This window comes from Sciurus carolinensis, chromosome 2 (genome assembly GCF_902686445.1).
Source record: "Sciurus carolinensis chromosome 2, mSciCar1.2, whole genome shotgun sequence".
Lineage (NCBI taxonomy): Eukaryota > Metazoa > Chordata > Mammalia > Rodentia > Sciuridae > Sciurus > Sciurus carolinensis.
The window spans coordinates 73,600,582-73,621,030 of NC_062214.1; the positions used below are offsets into that span (position 1 = coordinate 73,600,582).

Sequence of the window (20,449 nt, forward strand, 5' to 3'; positions counted from 1 at the left end):
CAGGCAAATTCCCTACCATTGAGTTATAACCCCAGCACTCTAAGGTGTTTTTTTTTTTTTTTTAAGTTGTCAATGGATCTTTATTTTTTATTTATATGTGGTGCTGAGAATAGAATTCAGGGCCTCACTCATGCTGGGTAAGTGCTCTACCACTGAGCCACAACCCCAGTCCCACTCAACAGTTTTAATAGCATAAAAACTATTACTTCACCTTCCCTTCCTAAGATACCGTATCATTATTGTAAAAAGTTACATCTTTATAGATTACACATGTTAATATATATTTTTGTTTTTTAAAAATCAAAGAAAAAAGGAATCATCAACCAAAATATGGAATAAAATTGACTTTTGTATTTACTTAACTGGCTATCTTTAATGCTGTTCTTTCTTCATAGCTTTGAGATGTGGTTGGGAGTACTTTAATTATAGCATGAAGCACCCTCTTTAGCATTTTTTTATGGCATGTCTTCTAGCAATTAACTCTTATAGTTGTTTATCTGGGAAAGGTCTTAATTTCTCTTTCATCTTGAAACATAGGTTTTACCAGATATAGAATTCATAGCTGACACTTTTTCTTCTTTCACCATTTTAAATGTCATCCTCCTGCTGCTGCTTTCTGGTCCCCTGTATTTCTGAACAGAAATTACCTGTTATTACTGATGATCCCTTGAATGGAACAAGTAGCTCCTTTGGCTATTTTCAAGATTATTTTCAGTTATCAATAGACTACAAATGTGGCTAAAAATGGATCTTTTTCCTGTTTAGAGCTAGTTGCATTTCTTGAATGTGCTAATGCATATTTTTATCAAATTTGGAAATTTTCCAGTTATTTCTTCAAATATTCTTTCTACCCTTTTTGATTCTTCTCTCCTTCTGAGACTTCTATGTTTGCGCACTTGAAGATCTCCCACTTGTCTGTTGGCCTATTCATTTTTCTGTTCTTTCTGCCCTTCAGACTGGATATTCTCAACTGAGCTATCTTCAGGTTTGATAATCTATCCTTGTTCAAACTTGTGTGAATATCCTCAGTTAATTTTTCATTTCCAATTTCCCCTGCAATTTCTGCTTTTATGCGTGGTTAGGTAGTTTAATTTCCACATTAAAGGAAGTTTTCTTTCTCTTACTGATTTCTGGTCTCATGCCATTATGATCAGAAAAGATATTCTGTATGATACATCTTTTAAAATTGATTATGACTTGTTTTGTGCTCTATCCTGGAGACTTTTCCATATGCAATTGGAAAAAATGTATATTCTGTGGCTATTTGGAAGCATGTTCTTGATGTCTATTAGGTCCAACTGGTCTACGGTACTGAAACTTTTTTTTTAATTAATCTTTCCATTATCAAAAGTGAGGTATTAAACAACTAATGTTATAAAACTAATTCTTCCTTCAATTTTGTCAGTGTTTACACATACTTTGTACTGTTTACTGTTGTTCATAACTGTTACATTTTTTTCAGAAACTGAACACTTTAATCAAAATGTATAATGCCCTTGCCCTTTGTCTCTTCTAAGTTTTTTTTTTTTTTAATAAAAGTCTGTTTTTTCTCTCCTTACCATGGACACGCCCCTCCCTGCCTGAGTTCTTTTTTGGTTACGTTTGTATGCAATATCTTTTCTTTAGATATAAAGTAAATCCCTTATTGATAGCATGTATCAGATCACCTAAAAATTGATTCTTCTTAAAATAAGGAGTTTATTCCATTCTTTTTGGGGGGATATAGGGGATTACCAGGGATTGAACTTGGGGGCACTTGACCGTGGAGCCACACCCCCAGCCCTATTTTGCATTTTATTTAGAGATAGGGTCTTACTGAGTTGCTTAAAATTTATTATGACTTGCTTTGTGGTCTATCCTGGAGAATTTTCCACATGCTTTTGCTGAGGCTGGCTTTGAACCTGAGATCCTCCTGCCTCAGCCTCCCACAAACTGCTGGGATTACAGGCATGCGCCACCATGCCTGGCTAATCCATTTACATTTGAAGTAGTCACTGATAAGGAATTACTTTTGACATTTTCTTTTCTTAGGAAAAAACTAATAACTTTTTTTTCCCTCTTTCTTCCAATACAGGCAATGGTGTTTAGCTGATTTTTTGTAGTGTTAGATTCCCTTTTCATTTCCTTTTGTGTATGTTCTACAAATATTTTCTTTGTGGTTACAATGGGAAAACCATATAGATTTCTAAAGTTATTACTCGCCCCACTCCATACTGGTGATCGAACCCAGGGTTGCTGTACCTCTTAGCTACTGCCCCAGCTCTTTTTTTATTTAGAGACAGGTTCTTGCTAAGTTGCTGATGTTGGCCTCAAATCTGCAACCTTCTTCTCAGTCTCTTGGTTAGCTGGGATTACAGGTGTGCTACTGTGCCCGACTCTAAATTATTATAGGTTTTTGAAATATCTCCCATGGAAGATTAAATAAAATGAATAAAACCCTAGTACAATTTAGGCTCTCAGTAATTATTAACTCAAGTTCCAACCCATGTTTTATCTGTACCCATTAAGCTGATATGCAAAAGATGACACAACAGGGCATGTTTGCCAGGCCCTTTAATTATTGGACATGATCCTTAAAAAAATGAAAAAATAAAATAAAATTGTAACAACAGAAATGCACAGTAGTAAGGAAGTATAATTAAGAAAGTATAAATGAAAAAGTTCAAAATTTATAGGTAGAGAAATGTAGAGAACCCAGCATTCAAAAGAGAACTGATATGAAAGGAACATGAATTTAAATGAAATAAGACTGTCAGACTGATATCCCTAGGATTTTCCTTTCTTCAGTGATTTCTAACTAGATGTGTGTGATGCTATCATACAAAACTACATGAGCTGTGAAAAAGAAATATGCAATTCTTCTATTTTCTTTTCCTTTCTTTTTCTTCCATTTTCTTTTGTAGGATTTCTGGAAATTTTTGCCCTGAGACTCAAACACTAATGTGTTCCTTAAACATTAACTACTGCTTTTTGAATTTATACATTAGTTGATTCTCTCTCTTCTCATATTTTTAATTTAATATGAACTGATACCAGTTTAAATTTGTTGCATACAAAGCTTCCACTCCTATGGAGCTCTGTCCCCAAGTTTACTGATGTCACAAATTACATCTTTATACATTCTGTACATATTAACATGGATTTATAATTTTTAGGTACTTGTTTCTTAAAAGCTATATAGAGTTACAAACCAAAATAATACTTGGTTTAATATTTGTCAATGTGTTAACCTTTACCAATTACTTTTACATCTAAAGATCCCATATTGGTTCCCTTGATGTACCACAAATCCCTTAGTCTCTGTTCATTTTTCTCCCGTGTTTTATGTTCCTCAGACTCAATAATTTAAAGTTTTCTGTCTTCAAGTTTACTGATCCTTTCTTCTACCAGCTCAAATTTGCTGTTGATCCCATCTAGTAAATTTTTTAAAATTGTTATATTTTGAGTTCCAAAGTATCTGATTCCTCTTTGTAATTCTTCTTTTTTGTTGATAGTCTTTGCTTGCATTTCATTTTTCTGATTTTAATTCTTTGTATATGTTTTCCTTTAGCCCTTTCAGCATTTAAGACATTGTTTTAGAGACTTACTTTAAGTCCAGTGTCTATGGTTCTTCAGAGATATTTTCTGCCAATTTACTTTTGTTCTCTTGGATAGGCCATATTTTCCTTGCTTCTGTGTACACTTTTGAGTTTTTGTTGAAAACTGGGCATTTGAAAATACAATCAACTTTCTCTTTTGAAGACTTCCTCCATGCCACACACATCCTTCACTGATTTAGTAGAGTATATCCAAGACTGGGGATCAGAGGAGGAAAAAGTTTAAAAAGGCTTCCCTGGCTCTTGTGAACATGCATCTTCTAAGTCTGTGTGGGACTTTCTCACTTCCTTTTCATAAACAGTTACTTTTTAATATCTTAATTTTCCAGTCTCAACCTAGTTTCTCTCTATTGCATCTTCACACACAATCCCTTGCCCAAGCATCTCTGTTCCATAGCACCACTGAAACTTCCAGTACCAGTGGCTGCATTTTTCCCACTCTGCGATCTCAGTTACCTGAGACAGCTACTGTTGCAAGAAGCCCCAGGGCAGGTTAGAATGTTTCAGATCAGATCTATTCTGCTCCTTCTGGCTTGAGGGAGGGAATTGAGAACTGGGTTGCTATCTTCTCTATATCAAAAATTAATCCATGTGGGGAAAGTAAAGGGGAAGATATAAGTCAAAAGAGAAAAAAAGTCTCTCTCCTACCATTTTGAATGTGGCTTCTTCACAGGGAAATTGCTTGGTTATTACAGACCTTTGATCTTTTCCCCAGAGTTCTGACAAGGTTATTTTAGCCAGTTTCTGTAGTTTCTTTTCTTTTCTGATAGCTCCATAAAGGAACGAAGGATATAGAATATCATTTTTCTCACTACTCTGTATTCAGTTTTGAACATACTTATATTTGTATGGACCAGAATATGGTCTATCTTGGCAAAACAATACAAATTGTCTCAGTTTTTCAGCCTAGTCATCTGAAATCATCAGGGTCATGTTTTCTCTAAAACCCAAAGGGGAGAATCCTGTTTGCCTGTTCTAGTGTCTAATACTTTTCATGGGTCATCCCATGAAAAGTATTATAGATACATTGATACATATTATAGATACATTGCTCCAATTTCTGCCTCCACTGTCACATGGCCATCATCTAATAAGGATATCACTCATATTGAATTACAGCCCACTCTAATAACTTTATCCTACATTGATTACATCTGCAGATTCTATTTTCAAACAAGGTCACTGTCACAGGTATCAGAGGTGAGGACTTCAACATATTTTGGGGGTGTAAAACTGAAACCTAAAAAGTATTTGGTACTGTTCCATTTTATCTGTTAGGTTATGAACTACAATTATTTTAATTATATAATTAAGTAAGTTTGTCATGTACATTTTATCAATCTTCAAGTGATATTATACTCCTTTATGTATAGTATAAGAACTTTACAATTTTGCATTTCCATTTCTTCTCTTTGGCCTTTGGTCTATTATTTGCACAATTTTACTTACACCTAATTTATAAATTCCACAGTATATAACTTTCACTTGAAAACTGTTTAAACAGATTTAAATAATAACATCTAATTATTTAGGCTATGTATATTATATCTGTAATATAAATATACACACACATTCATACTTACATACCCAATTCATTCTTTTGTGTAGAACCATGTTCCATCTGGCATCTTTCCCTTCTAACTGAAAGCTGTAGACAAGATTTCTCTCTTAAAAATGTCTTTTTATATCTGTATTTAATTTTTGAACATATAATCAAAGTAACTTTTTGTATATCCTTATTTGCTAACTCTATCATTTTAATATATCAATGACCAGTAAGTAAATGAAAAGATGAATTTTTCCTGGTGAAATTGAGCATATTCAACATTATGTATCCTACATAAAATACTCTTAGAGACCTTCTCCACCTTGGAGAGCAGGGTTTGGGAATTCAAGGCCTGTAGCCTGGCTTCCAGGAAGGACTCCCAGACCTGATCCCTAAACATGCAGAAATGGGGAATAAGATGGCAAATCCTATCTTGGGATCAAGATTACCAATGCCCTGAACAGAGAGCTTACAGGACCTCATGTGAGCACTTCTGTGTGTGCTGGCTAAAAAATTTAAGTAATATAGTGGCTTTCTTTATCATCTGCTATCAAGGTTGTTGAGAATGGCTAAAACTGGACCTTACCTACTTTCCCTGCCAAATAGAAACCTGCTGTTACCACAAGTGCCTAAAAGTTATAGCTGACCAAAAGGCCAATGAGGTCAAAACACCTTGAAAAAGACCTAGATTTAAGAAAATCAGTGTGCCACACTGTCCCAGTAGGGTGTATACAAGCTTTTTACAACTAGACAGGTTTTACTTGAGTTGTAGATACAGGTTGTGGAAGCCTCATATTCTCAAAAGTCAAATGAGAAAAATGATTTAAAACTCATTTCAAAGAGTCACAAGGAGTGAATGCCTTGTCAGGAAGACTTCCAGTGTTCTGCCCACCTTCATTTAGTGCCTCTTTCCTGGTTCCAGTTCACAGCCCATGCCTCTCTCCCTACACTTAGAACATTGTAGGGCGAAGCTCACTATTTAAAAGGATGACAGAAATGTGTTAACTGTAAAATGAACTAGGATTTCTGATCTGTAGGGGCTTGGAATAGGAGCTACAACCCTGAGAGGAAGGGAAAGATAATCAATAAAGGCACAACTGGAGAAGTTCAGTCCCTTCATCAATTGTAATTAAACAATCAAACTGCCCAACCCATGGAGATGGTTTGCCTGCCATTTAAGGTTGATGATGTCATAAAGTGATCCTCTCGTACAGTATGTGACAAGCCAACTTCATTTTCAAAGTCTGCTCTTTACACCAAAAAAATCTGATACTCTGCTAAGAAGTATAAATTTTTCTATGTCAATTATAGCTTATCAGTTAAAAGAATATTAGTTGAAAACTTGAGATGTGATTTTAAAACTGGGTTCTTCTGTCTCTCCACACAGCTATCCATAGTGTCATCTCAAGGGTGGGTTTCCTTGGTGGTAGGAAGGCTGACATCAGCAACTGAACCACAAGTTTCCTTGCTTGGGCAGAGTGCTGCTTCCCAAACCTCACATGAAAATAAGCATAGTCCTCCAGGCTCACAGTAAGCACTCTACCACATCTCATAGTCTAAAGTGGTTTAGGCCAGCACAATTCAATTCAATCTGTGGCAAGGCAGATGACATTACTCTGATTGGCTCAGACTATCTATGGCTTGAGATACATTTGTGGTCAGCTCACCAAACTGCCTAACAGGCATTCAGTGGAGGAAGACTGGTCTGGATATTTGGGGCAACCTAAATTCATGAAAACACATTTAGATTTATGTAACATTTTCTAATTTAGAAATAACTTTTATATCATTTAATTTCACTAAAAAATTACTCCCTTAACCCTAAATATAAACCAAGGTAAGGCCCCTTGTTAAGAAAAGGGAATTATTAAAGCTTTGTGTCTTTACACAGCAAAGCTAGTCAAAGCAGTAACTCTTAAGGAAGTAGTACATAGGCAGAGTCTGTGCTGTGAAATGCTATGTGGCTTCAAGAACATGTGATGAACTGAAGAAAGGGGCAGATCTATTTCAGGTATACAATGTTTAAAAAGAGGGCTGGGTATGCTAGCTGAGGAGAATTGGGGATAGTCTGGAAAATAGGTATAAGTTGGATAGAAGGAGAAGAGCATAAATGATTTACACAATGTATAGAAAAACATCAACAAACCCTAAGGAAAGGGCGATTATAGCAGCTAAAAGGTCAGTCATTAAAAAAAAAAAAAAAAAAAAAAAAAAAAAAAGAAGAAGTTATAACCTTGATTAACCTTGATTTGCTAAGTGGCTGGAATCACATAATAACCTAAATTCTTGGTAGAACAAATATACCAGCTTATTATGAAGATGATCATGTCAATGGAGCTGCAATCTGAGGAATGACATAACAGGGATAGGAATTCAAAGCCTCTCCAGGATGATACCTGCACCCTCTAGGGAATCTGTGCCCACTGTGCTGTCACTGTCTAAGGATGTTTAGAGAAGGTCTAACATCCAACCAGAGCCACATATTTTGAACCTGACATCCACATACTCATTACTGTCAGCAAGTATGCCCTCATTTTCTTTTTTCTTTATTCTCTTTCTTTGCCTTTTCTCCTCCCTAATTCCTGGCAATCTCATCTTTGAATAAAGTTCTTAAATATCACAATTACAGAAGGGGCCCCATTTCAACCAATTGGCCAGTTCTGTCCTTGGGAGGTTTGTATAATAAAACTATTTAAAATTATCATTTTCAATGAGCACATAGATTATTAGATTAAAACTCTAAATCTCATATCTTTTAATAAGATTTTTGAAAATTTCCCTTCATCACTTGCCAGGGAAGTGGAAAGTTAAATACATAAACTTTTCAGCCATAACCCTGCCAGTTCAGCTCCATCACAGAGACATGGTAGACTGCCTTCAAGTCCCCCTCCCTGTGGGAAGGGGACAGTTTTCAGGTGGAAGTCACACTTACAGTAAATAGGCCAATGAACAAGTCTCCCAGGACTCCTACCTATGGGAGAAACACCTGGCCACCATACTGTTAAGTCCTGGCAACCCACAAAATTCTTAACAAACAATGGAAGCCATAATAGAACCCTGTGTTCATAGTACACGCAGTTCACTAAGCATCCTCACAGGTCTAACAGAACACTGTCTGCCAGGTCTTCAGGTGGGCAGAGAAATGTCAGATTCCCAGGCCCAATTGGACATCTCATGGAGACACCATCAGCAGAGCAACTATCAGAGCTTTGGGGACAGTTGAGGCAACCAGGGAAACAAGGACTCTTCTGTATTTGGAAAAAGCATAAAGTTATAGAAATGGAGAAGTACTACTCAATTCTGTCCTTCAACTGGAAAGAAGAGAATTTGCTGAAAAAAAAACTCAGTTTTCTGGAGTCCATGAAGAAATATGAAGCCAATGCCTGGCTAATGGAGCAGAAAACCTTTTATAAGCGATGTTACTCAAAGCTCCAAAGGTCAGAATTGGCACATGCCCGACTGCTGGGCAACAAGGAGCTGGTCAAACAGCTAACCTCCAAAAGCATGTTCTCCAACTACAGCACCACCTTGGTAGATGAGAGTGAGGCAGCGGTGAAGGCAATAGTCAAGAACAGGAGAGGAAGGGAGAACAACATGCTATTTCAGTTTTGTCTGGACAAAGAGAGACATTGCCCAGCTTGCAGGAAAGGCCTAATTAAGAAAGTGGAGACCCAGGAAGTTCCCAGGGTGACCCTGAAGGCAGACTCCAAAGAAGAGGACCCAAGGGCAACTGTGAAAAGAACGTTCTCCTCCAGACAGGAGAGCAAGTCAGCTCTAGTTTCATCTTTAGAGTCTCTCAAGAGTCCAGAGCAAGGAGCACAACAGAGAAAGCTTCCTGTGGAAAAGAGTCTACAACCACATGGGGAAGAAGGAATCCTGAGCAACTTTAGCAGGCACCCAAACATTGTGCTGAGTGATCTTAGAGATCCAATCACTGACAGGGAATCAAAAGGCAAGTCTCTTAAATACGTAGTCCATGGAAACCGAAGTGTGGAGCACCTCCAAAAGAAAACGCCAATGAACAATCTCCATGGCCCAGAGGAGGTACAAATAGATGCAGCTCTGCTGACTGAGATTCAAGCCATCTTAGGGCAAGATTTTCTCCTGAGTGAAACACCTAATTTGTTGGAAAGAGTCACAAGTCCCCCACATCCTGCACATTTTCTCTTTCAAGATTCCTTTTCCAAGAGCCCCTTGAATAAAGGAAGTGAGGGAGCACTGAATGTTCCAGGAGTCAGAAGTTATGCTGCAGGAAGAAGACAGAAAATAGTTCTTGAAGAGACTGGAAGCAATTCTATCACCACAAAGAATGGGCAGTTGTTTTCCTAAGGTATCCCTCCCCTGTCTACCCATTTATCATTTACCAACTGCTTCTTAATACTTACCAATGAAAACTCTTACCCTGATCTCAAGACTGCTCCTGAACTCAGGGAGAAAAAATTCCTTCCTCTTCTATAAAATCACAGCAATCAAGGCAGGACTTAAACAGTAAGACAGTGAACCCAGGTTGTAGCTGGCCCCTCAGCCCTTCAAATGGACACATGGAGACAAGTGGCAAAAATAGACAGCAAAAGGCAGTCTGGGCTGGGACACTGCAGGGCACGTCTTGAACTTTCCACACCAGGCTTCATCTTCATACCAAACACCAGTTTTCAAGGAGAAATATCTAAGAGGAACATGACTCTGGGAAGCCTTTTGGCAGTATTGCTTACTGTAAAAAAAAAAAGAGAGTAAAAGATAATAATTTGGGGAATGTTAGCAAATTTTGTTTCTTCAGTGGGCTGGGAGGGAACAGAAATGGGAGTTTGGCTCCTATTTCTCAATGTTTCATAATAAAAACAATCTAACAAATCAAAGCTGATTGATGAAAGAAGAGCCTCCCCCTCCCAAGCCAAACCCTTAAGGGGAGCTCTCACATTTAATTAGGCGAAGACAATCCTACTGAAGGAAGCTGAAGCTACATTGGCATGATACTGTGGAATAAGCTATGAGTGGGAGGCAGAAGCACTGGTTTCTAGCTTTATTTATATAAATGCAATCACTAGAGTAATCTTGGGCCAAGTGATGCACAGCTTGGCATCTAAGTATCCTAAAATGAGGGTTGGGCAAAATGAGCTTAAGTTTACTTTTAACACCGAGTCACCTTCCACAATCCAAGTACTTTAACTTGTCACAAAAGTAGTCAGCATTTCAGACTGAGGTTTTATATGTGTGTGTGTGTGTGTGTGTGTGTGTGTGTGTGTGTACACAGTGGCACTGACATTTTAATGAATAATGGTACAGCTCTCCTTGACCTTTATATCTGTGTATTTCATAAATATTTAAATTCCATGATAATAAAAGTAACATAGGAAAGCAGAATTCACACAGATAAATAATTGCAAGTTTAAAGTATTGTATGTGGAATTAGATTACTGAAGTGAGGCCAACCTGCAAACAGAGGCTACTCCTGTCCCCTGGAGTGGCCCTGTACGGGCCCTCATGACTGTCTCCGCTTCATATGGATTCAGTGTTCATTGTATTTCCTCTATGGGTTGGTTATGGAGAAGCATGAAAGCATACAGATGGTTATGATGAAACAAAAGAGCCAGTCTTAGGTGAATAATAGGACTACAAATGTGAATTGGGGAATGAGGATAGAGGAGTAGGAGGAAATGCAGAAGCCCTCATGAAAAGTAAAGTCACTTAGGAAAACATGATTGATTTACTCACCACCATCTTAGGAATATATTGGAACACAAGCTGGTTTTCCCCTTACTGCTTTGCCGAAACCAGTTGTGCTCATAAGAGCAACATGTGGCTGTGTTGTCCGCACACAGTGGGAAGGTGTAAGAAACCTCTCAATGCCATAAAAACTCCATTCAAGATGGCTCTTCACATGCAGGAACAAGTCTCCTACTACCTTTTACTGGTTGATTTGTAGAAATCTGGAAGTCTGGTTGATAAGTCTGGCTTTGCAATCATAATTTCATTCATACAAATATGTACTAGGCATTGGAGTAAAGAAAACAAATGTATTCCTACTCTCATGGAGCTTATAATTTAAGGATGAGGTTAGGCAATAATGAAGTAAACATTCATACTGTAAGATGCTACAGAATTACAGTATAATTTGGGGGAACAATTTAAATTTGAAAACACGTCAGTTCTATTACGTGTTGAAGATAATGGCATTTTCATTGGGTGTGGGTGCTGGATGTAAGCATATTGGGGGTAACTTCTGAAATGCATTCTGAGAAAATGGAACAACTTTCATTTGACAAAGGCTCAAGTTGTGGTGAACTGGGATCTTCTACACTAATCTCAGCTCAAAGCACCTGCAAGTTATCTTCTGCCTAGGTGATTATCTCGAGAGTAAGAATACCTCATTTGATCTCATTACTGTGCTCTTTTGGATTCACTGAGAAGTGAGATGAACACTACAATGTTAGGTATAGGAATGGGACCAAAAAGGGAAAACATGTAATTGATTATTTTGGAGTTTATATCTCAAAAGTTTTGAAATATTTTCACTTGGTTGATTTGTCTTCATGTGATGTTAAGTATGTGTCTGCCTTTCTTTTAAAAGCTACAATGAGGATAACTTGTGTAACCGTCAAGTTACAGCATTTCCAGGGATTCTGTCCTTGACCTTCTCTTCTCCATTTATTCCCTTTTACTGATGACAGTACTCCAGGGAAATGGCGAGATGCTCTACAGGCTGGAGTCATATATTTTTATCTTCTCTGGAGGCTTTCCTCTTCTTCCAGTTTTTATCTGCAAAGGTACAGATCCCCTAGATTCTGCAATTAAAATATGTCCCAAGTGTGCTAATTTCCCCCCCAAGATCTGTTCCTCTTCTGTGTAGACCTAATAGCACCACTCTCCATTCAGTTACTTACTCTCCCATGCAAGAACATCCAACCAGTCACCCAGTCCTAATTCTGAACTTGCCTGAAACTGTCCCTTCCCTTCTACCCTTAGGCTATCTGCCTTTCTAGAATTATAGTAATAATCTAATCTACTAAATGCAAAGACCATTGTGAGCTCTTACAGCTCACATTGTAAAATAGCTTCTCAGTGTCTACAGTGTCTAGTCCAAAAGTCCTTGGTATGCTCTATGAGGCCCTCCGTGATCTGACCTGCCTGTCTTTCTAATCCCAACATGATGCCTTTGAACCCTACACTCAGGTGAATACTCCCTACCCACCTGTCTAGTATACAACTACCCATCTAAGATTTAAACTTTCATCCATGTAAGAAGTTTCTGGATCTCAATTTTCAGGCCAAATCATACTTTTACATACTCTTATTGCCCTCAGTGCTTTTTGTATATATCTGGCCTAATTAGATCATTTCCCATAATTGACTCCTTGGTTCAACAAAGCAGCTCTGAATAAACCTGAAACCTCCAGGACCCTGCAAAATGGCAAGCATTCAATAGGCATTTCCCTGGTAAATATGTTAATGAAATGAAAAAAAATTCACACTTCACTTGGAATAGAATCCAAACCAAGTTTGAAATCTCCTAAGCATCTTTCCTCATCATAAATATCATCTCAAGTGTCCTAAATCCTTTTCGGGTCTGATTTATTGAATCATGAGGATTTGGTGTCTGGGTAGTGGTAGTGAGAGACAAACACAACTTTATACTTTTTGCAAGCCTGCTCTTTAATTTTCCTAGGTATAAAACCTCAAGCCATGTAACTCTTCCAGTCACATTCTGGAAACAAACAAAGCAACTTTACGGAGAGGTGCTATAAAGTCTATAGTAATGAATTATCAAAATGCCAAACTCTCTTAATTGAAGGCATAGCTCTGCTTCTTGCTCAAGTCTTCCTGTGGGTGGAAACCCTAAAGATAGAGGTGTGGGCAACCTGCTTCTTTTCTCTTCCTCCTCCTACCATTTATTTCCCACTCAACAGCTGTTTCTGGCCCTTCTACAGGAAAGGGAATTACAGAAGAGGATCCTGCCTTATCAAGCTGCTGCAGCTGTAAATATGACATTTTACCAGGGGTGAGGGTAATGACTTTCTTTCCTGGAATACAGCCTCCTGGGAATCCCAAATGAGATTCCCTGGCTTGGATACTAGCTTCCAACCTCTCCCGTCCTGACAGTTCTACACTGGATGGTACTCATCTGCTGGGTGCCTGGATTCAGGCAGGAAGGCCACATGCACAGGGTTATTTTCAAGACAGCTTATGGCTCATTTCTTACACCGAACATGTGTGGCCCGTGGGAAATACCCACCTTGACCCCATCACTGGCAAAAGTGCCATTTATTCAGCTTCCACAGGTCATTTCATGCATATCTTACCTTGGGACCCTTTCCACACTTTAGAGTCAAGTACCATTCCTGTGTTCTCCAACATCTAAAGATCTCAGGTCAAGGTGCTGAAGTAGTTAATTTGAAACATATGCTGCTGGGCTTAAGAACCAGAAACTCCCATCTCATTCTGAGACCAGTATTACTCTGATACCAAAACCAGACACAAAGATATAACAAGAAAACTACAGACCAATATCCTTTATGAATATAGATGCAAATATTCTAAACAAAATACTAGCAAACCAAATCCAGCAGCATAGAAAATGGTTTATGTAGCATAGACAAGTGGGATTATTCCAGGAATGCAAGGTTGGTTCAATATACAAAAATCCATCAATGTAATACAACATATCAATAGAATAAAGGACAAAAACTACATGACAACCTTAATAGATACAGAAGAAGCATTTGACAAAGTCCAATACCCTTTTTTGATAAAAACACTCAACAAACTAGGAATAGATGGGAATTTCCTTAACTTGGAAGCATCTATGAAAAACCCACAGCTAACATCATACTTAATGGTGAAAGACTGAATGCTTTCCCCCTAAAATCAGGAACAAGAAAAAGATTTCCACTCTTGCCACTTCTATTCAATATTGTACGGAGGTGCTAGCCAGGGCACTTAGGCAAGAAAATGAAATAAAAAGAATTCAGACTGGAAAGGAAGTAAAAGTATTTCTATTCACAGATACATGATCTTGTTTATAGAAAATCCTAAGGAATCAAAAAAATTAGAATAAATGAGTTCAGAATAGCTATAGTATACAGGGTCAATACATAAAAATCAATTATATTTCTAGATCTAGCAATGAATAATCCAAAAATGAAAATTTAGAAAACAATTGTCTGTAATAGCATTAAAAAGAATAAAACACTTGGAAAACTTTTAACCAAAGAGGTCAAGACTTATACACTGAAATCTATAAAACATCATTGAAAGAAACTAAAGACCTAAACAAATGGAAAGACACTCCACATTCATGAATTGAAAAATTTAATACTGTTAAAATAGCAACATTCCTCAAACTGATCTATATATTCAACACAATCACTATCAAAATCCCAGGTGCTTGTTTTGCAGAAATTAACAAGTTGATCCTAAAATTCATGTGGAATACAAGGGACCCAGAATAGACAAAATGATCTTGAAATAGAACAGAGTCAGAACTCATACATCCCAAATTCAAAACTTACTACAAAGCTATAGTAATCCAAACAGTGTGGTAACTGGCATAAGGATAGACATATAGAACAATGGAATAAAACTGAGAGTCCAAAATTAAAGTCTTATATTTATGGTCAATTGTTTTTTGACAAGGGTGCCAAGACCATTCATGAGGAAATAATAAGTCTTTTCAACAGTTGTTGCTTGTATGACTAGATATCGACATACCAAAAAGATGAAACTGGATCCCTACAATGCACCACATGCAAAAAATGGATCAAAGACCTAAATATAAGAATTAAAACTATAAGATGCTTAAAAGATATAACCAAGAGAAATGAAAACGTAGGTCCACATAAAAACTTGTACACAAATGTTCATAGTTGTAATATTCATAATAGCCAAGAAGCAGAAACAACGCAAGTATCCATCAACTGAGTAGATAAACAAAATACAGTATATCAATACAATGACATTATTCAGCCACAAAAAGAAACGAGGTACTGATAAACATGCTACAACATGGATGCACTTTGAAAACATTACTTCGAGTGGGAGGAAGAAAAAAAGACACAAAGGCCACATATTGTATAATTCCATTGATATGAAATGTCCACAACAGGCAAATCCATAGGCAGAAAGTAGATTAGTGGTTGCCAGGGGCTGGGGATTAAGAACAGTGATGAAAATGCTCTGGAATTATATAATGATGACAATTGCACAATTCTGTGAATATACTAAGAACCACACATTTTACAATTTGAAAAGGGTGAATTTTATGGTATGTGAATTATATCAATTAAACAATGATGAGGGAAAGCACTCCTCTTCCATTTTCAGATGGAGGAGGGAAGGTCAATTCTTGCTCAACAAATCTTTATTACAAACATTTCCAACCTCTCAGTAGACTTTCCTTTCTCTTATTTTTCTGGCAAATATTGGGAGAACCCATCTGTCTCTCAGGATGTCTTGCAAGATGTTATCTAGCATATGTATCTCAATTTCTTTGAATCATGACAACCAGTGATAAGGTAGGATTGGGTATAATCCAAGCCAAGGGAATGGCAGGGCCAGGACCGAAAACCAGAGTCATCTGACTCTGAAGGCTGCACCCTCAACCACTGTGTACTGTTTCCCAGATACATCCAATCCTATTTTCTCTGGTTTCCTAGGGACAAGAAGGTAATTAGAATAATTATCCCAGGTCCTGCTTAGTTGAGTCTAAGAATCTTGATTTGATGTTTGATTTTTGGCAATGGGAAAATGACAGATTTTAAGATTGATGTGGGTCCAGCTCCCCTGTTCATCTATTTACTGGGTGTGGGACTTTGGGCAAGGTGTCAAGTCACAGTGATCTATTCTATGAAAATGAAAGATCATGTATACAAGGCTGTGCACTATAACTCCCTTCAGAACCTAAAGGAATTCAACTTAGAGTATAAGAAAATGCTAAATATGTCTCTCATACAGAAGGCACTCACCATGGTGAATGCTTCATTTAGTAGAGAGAGCAGTGTTCGGCTGAGGGGTTAAGGATCTGAGAATCACTCCTTGATAAGCATGAGTGGCTGGCAACAGCACAATGGTGTAAGATCTCAGCCCCTATTTCCACAGGGAGAGAAGGGAAGAGTGTAGATACAGAGAGGCTTCTGGTTGCCAGTGTACCAGAAGAGGGAAAAGTTACATAAAAATCTTGCTTTTAAGGGCCTTTTCATACCTCTTATTGATCTTCCTTTCCACAGGCTAAAATGATAAGAGTCAATGATTTCAGGGAGCCTCCTCACTGGGGAACAAATTCTTAACCATTAAAAATTCAAATATTTTTAAAAATTTTAATCAAAGTTTTGTCAAGATTGTGGAAGGATTAACAAATTAAGCACCTACTATTTTTGAGAGACATAAAGACTTAGAGAAACACAATCCCCACCAAGAATTTGTTTTTATTCCAGGTAACAGTTATAAAAAAAATAAACAGAAGCTTCAAAAACAAAGCTATAATGTAGAAAGGATCTTATCAAGATTAGCCTGAAACACTCCTTAAGAATTCTAAATCCTCGCTGTTCAAATAATTCCCCACCATTCTGTGCTACCATAGATGTGTGGGCTGCTATGAGGTTATGGAGGCACTTGGGCAGGGGAGGGGGTATTCAATGCAGTCTTTATGGACAAAGTGCATTTAAAATTTGGTCTTGAAGGATATTTGAGAAATATAAAATCATTGGGTCTATGACAAGTGAAAATGCTGAGTAGGAGTGTGCATGTGGAGAGAGGTGCCTGTAATACAAGAACTGAGAAGGTAGGTTGGGCTCAGTCTGTGGTGAACACAGGATGCCAGACCTGGATGTTTATTCAATGAACAGGTTTTTGGATGGAGGGTAAAAGTAGGAAAACTGTTATTTCAGCAGAATTAAAAGGTTGACAATAAGAAGTTAGAGTCAGGGAGACAAGTTAGGAAGGAACTAAGAACATCCGTTGGGTTAGAGGATCAAGGAATGAAAGGAAGCCTAATTGAGTAACAATGGGAAAGATCTGAGATAAAAGAAGGGACAAAGGATGAGAGATTTTGATGACTTAGGACAAAGGTGACACTTTTAAGAAAGCAGTAAAGAATGGCTGCTAGAGATGTAAGTTTAAGAGTTTTGTTTTTAGGTATACTGGCTTTGAGCACCAAAAAGATAACCTAGAGCTAGAGGTCTGAGCAGAAGGTATGGAACTGGAGAAGAATCTTTGGGAAGTGCTGAGGCTAACCAAAGAGAATGGGACAGGTTCAGATAAGAACTTTAGAACTGAAGGAGTATCCAACCAAGACTTGGATGAGTTGCTATGGAAAAAGGAGCAGTTAGAGAAGAAGTAGCTCAAGTTTTGGGTGCTGCCACAGTTTAAAGGTAAGAGCTCTTGATTTCGGCAATTAAGAGATTATGAACATCCTTGAGCAGTGCACCTTCAGTGAAACAGCACTGGATTAACGCCCTTTCTCATAATGAAATCCAGTCCATGTATTCAACAAAATCTTCTTGCAGTGATTGTTACAAATATCAATCCACTGTCTTGAACAGGAAAGGGAAAAAAGGCTTGGTACTTTCTACACTTATAAACCCTCTCCTCCCCAGACAAGACGATTCTTACACACTTAACATTGTGGATAAAAGGTTGCTAGACCAAGAAAGGGAGCAAGTGAAATTTGTGTATTTTTATTCTTTGGTGCCCCAGGGAAGGATGGGAAAGGTACAGATAGTCCTTAGAGGTTGATGGAAGGACAGAAAAATATTTTTGAGGTAAGCAGGTAAAAGGGAATCAAGATTACAGAAAGAATAGCTTTGGGAAGACACTTCTTCCTCTGGCAGTTTGTATGGATTCTTAGGAAGATCCTTAAAAAGAGCTTGGAATCTCAGCACAGCCATGTTTTTATGGGAAAAGGGAATGATGCTGCACATTACAACCACTGTCCTTTCCAATAAGATGCCCGTGCCAAGGGAGAATGAATAACATTAGTAAATTTTGTTTATTTAAAGCCTTATTTTCAAGTTTCTTTTTGACATGTATCTCCCTCTATAGTCATGTATCCCAAACTAAAGTTAAAGAAACTGTAAGTGGATTTCATCACACAATTAACCACAGCCCAGTGCAGGGTCAGGACATTCAATTCATTTGCTGGAGATTCCAGGCTCCACAAAGTCTGGTTGCAGGCTGTGTTTTTATGCTTTATGTTTGAAATATTCTACAGTAATACTAAAAGAAGCTTACATTTTATTTTAAAAGCCAACTTTAATTTACAATTTAACATGCCCCAAGAGCTTCCTGGAGATTGTGGGCCAATTGAAAGAAACCCAAAATTTACAAGCATATCTAGCCAAAAAAGTACTTTTATAATCTAACATCTGGGGTATAGGAAGTAGCTACTACATTTAAAATTTATATTGTTTTCCTCTTTCTTAAGATACTGTTCAGTGATGTTCTAATAAACAATAGTGAAAAGGAAATAACAGAAGTGATAATATGCCCAGAATAATTGATTACTAAGTATTAAGCAAGAGCAATTAATTTCTAAGATCATTTTTTGTCTTAAAAATTTTTTAAGGATAGTTTTATTTTTGATTCTGTTAAGTCTATTTTCTATTTGATGTGAATTATGAATCTGATAACCTATACCTGATTATCATTTTAAGACTTTTCACACAGACATGCTATTACAATTGTAGAAGTTCAATACTGTTGTGATAATAAAACTTGAGAACTGAAGAGCACAAATTTCTTCATGAATTTATTATATAAAATGTCCCCAGAGCATTTAATTTCTCCTCACTTTCATAATACATAAGAAGCACAGTGGATGAGAGGCCTTTTAAAATGACTATAGTCACACAAGGGTCCCTTGCATCAAGGTAGTATACACATACCTTTAACAGGGTACTTATAGGCTGGCCCAGAAAAACCCCATGTTACCTTATCACAATATGGAAAGCATTTTCTTTTTTCCACTAAACTATGGTGAAAAATGCCACTGTTTTATTTAGCATCACAGTACATAACAATTCTGTTTCAATTACTAAAAGAATTAAAAATAATCCTGAAAGACATCCTTTTTCCCCTCCAATGATTTGAAAGCTGTATTTTTCCTGCCAATTTCAAACAAATCATCAGGTTGATCTCCAGTAATCAGTTAAAACAATCATCAAGGCACAAGCTCAGCACATTAGCTGTAGCTTGCAGTAAAATGATATATCGATATGTCTCTCCTTAGTTAAAAATACATAATCCTTTTATTTTATAATGTAATAAAAGAAATTAACATCACAGACACAGAATACTAGGAAAAGGGAAACTACTACTTTAAATATCCAGAAACTTAAACCTACTTGTACTTTTCTGTGGTACATGAAAGTAATCTTTAACACTTACTTTTTGAAGTAAAATTTAATCTTTGGGGATATACAATGTAATTCTTAGGAGTAATATCTCCATTCATTTCCAGGCCTGCTTACTATATGACTAAGTAACACAAGGCACAGCAGCCATCCTTTCCATTACGCTGCAACACTGATCATGTGCCTTGATAAAATAGCTGATTAAACAAAATGATGGCAACATGAAGGGGAGACTTTGGATTGTCTATTTAAAATCTAGGTAATAATTAATAAAAAGTTTATTTAAGTGCACTTTCACATGCTTTTTGTTTATAATAAACAACAAACTTACTAACTTTGACTACCATATCATTTGGCCAAATGCACTTTCCCCAGTAAACTTAAAACAACAAGAACAACAACAACAACAAAAAATCCCTGTCCTTTTATATACTAAGAAAGAGGATTGGCTACTAAACAATTCATTGCAAGACACGTGAAGACGACATACTGTGGCATGAGTTGTTTTTAATTTGTTGTGCTGTTACTAAAGTAAAGTTCTGAGGGCTGCAGTTCAAACATTCCAAGTTCTCCCTTCTGTCTTTATTGATTCCCAAGATTTTGCACAGAAAACTCTTTGGGGGCTAGAACAGCAGTACTTGCATCACACTGTTTCCAAGACTTCAAGTTTAAAAAGCAAATCTTTAAAAAAAAAAAAAAAAAAAAAATACAGTTCCTGATTTGAGTTAGATACAGGGACAAAAAAGAGCACATACTTGAAGGTTACATGGTCTACAAATGGTGGCAATGTTTTCCTTGGGGGAGTAGTTTTGTTGGTATATATATTTTAAATACTCAAAAAGGCTCAACCTCAAGCAGTAATAAACACAAGCAAAAGTGATTTAACCCTTAAAATAAATATTCAGAAAAACCTCTCTGTACATACAAGTGAAAGAATATGTAACACTTTCACGCAAAAAAATAAT

At 37.1% G+C, this 20,449-nt stretch overlaps 1 long non-coding RNA gene across 1 annotated transcript in view; it reads left to right on the forward strand.

Annotated features, from left to right (window-relative positions):
* The window catches only part of LOC124977257 (uncharacterized), a 61,550-nt gene extending 41,338 nt beyond the window's left edge, over nt 1-20,212 (forward strand). Inside the window, exons 8-9 of the long non-coding RNA XR_007107130.1 lie at nt 11,811-11,906; nt 13,068-20,212. This is a non-coding gene — a long non-coding RNA (uncharacterized LOC124977257). The remainder of the gene's footprint in view (nt 1-11,810; nt 11,907-13,067) is intronic.
* The last annotated feature ends 237 nt before the right edge of the window (nt 20,213-20,449 follow it).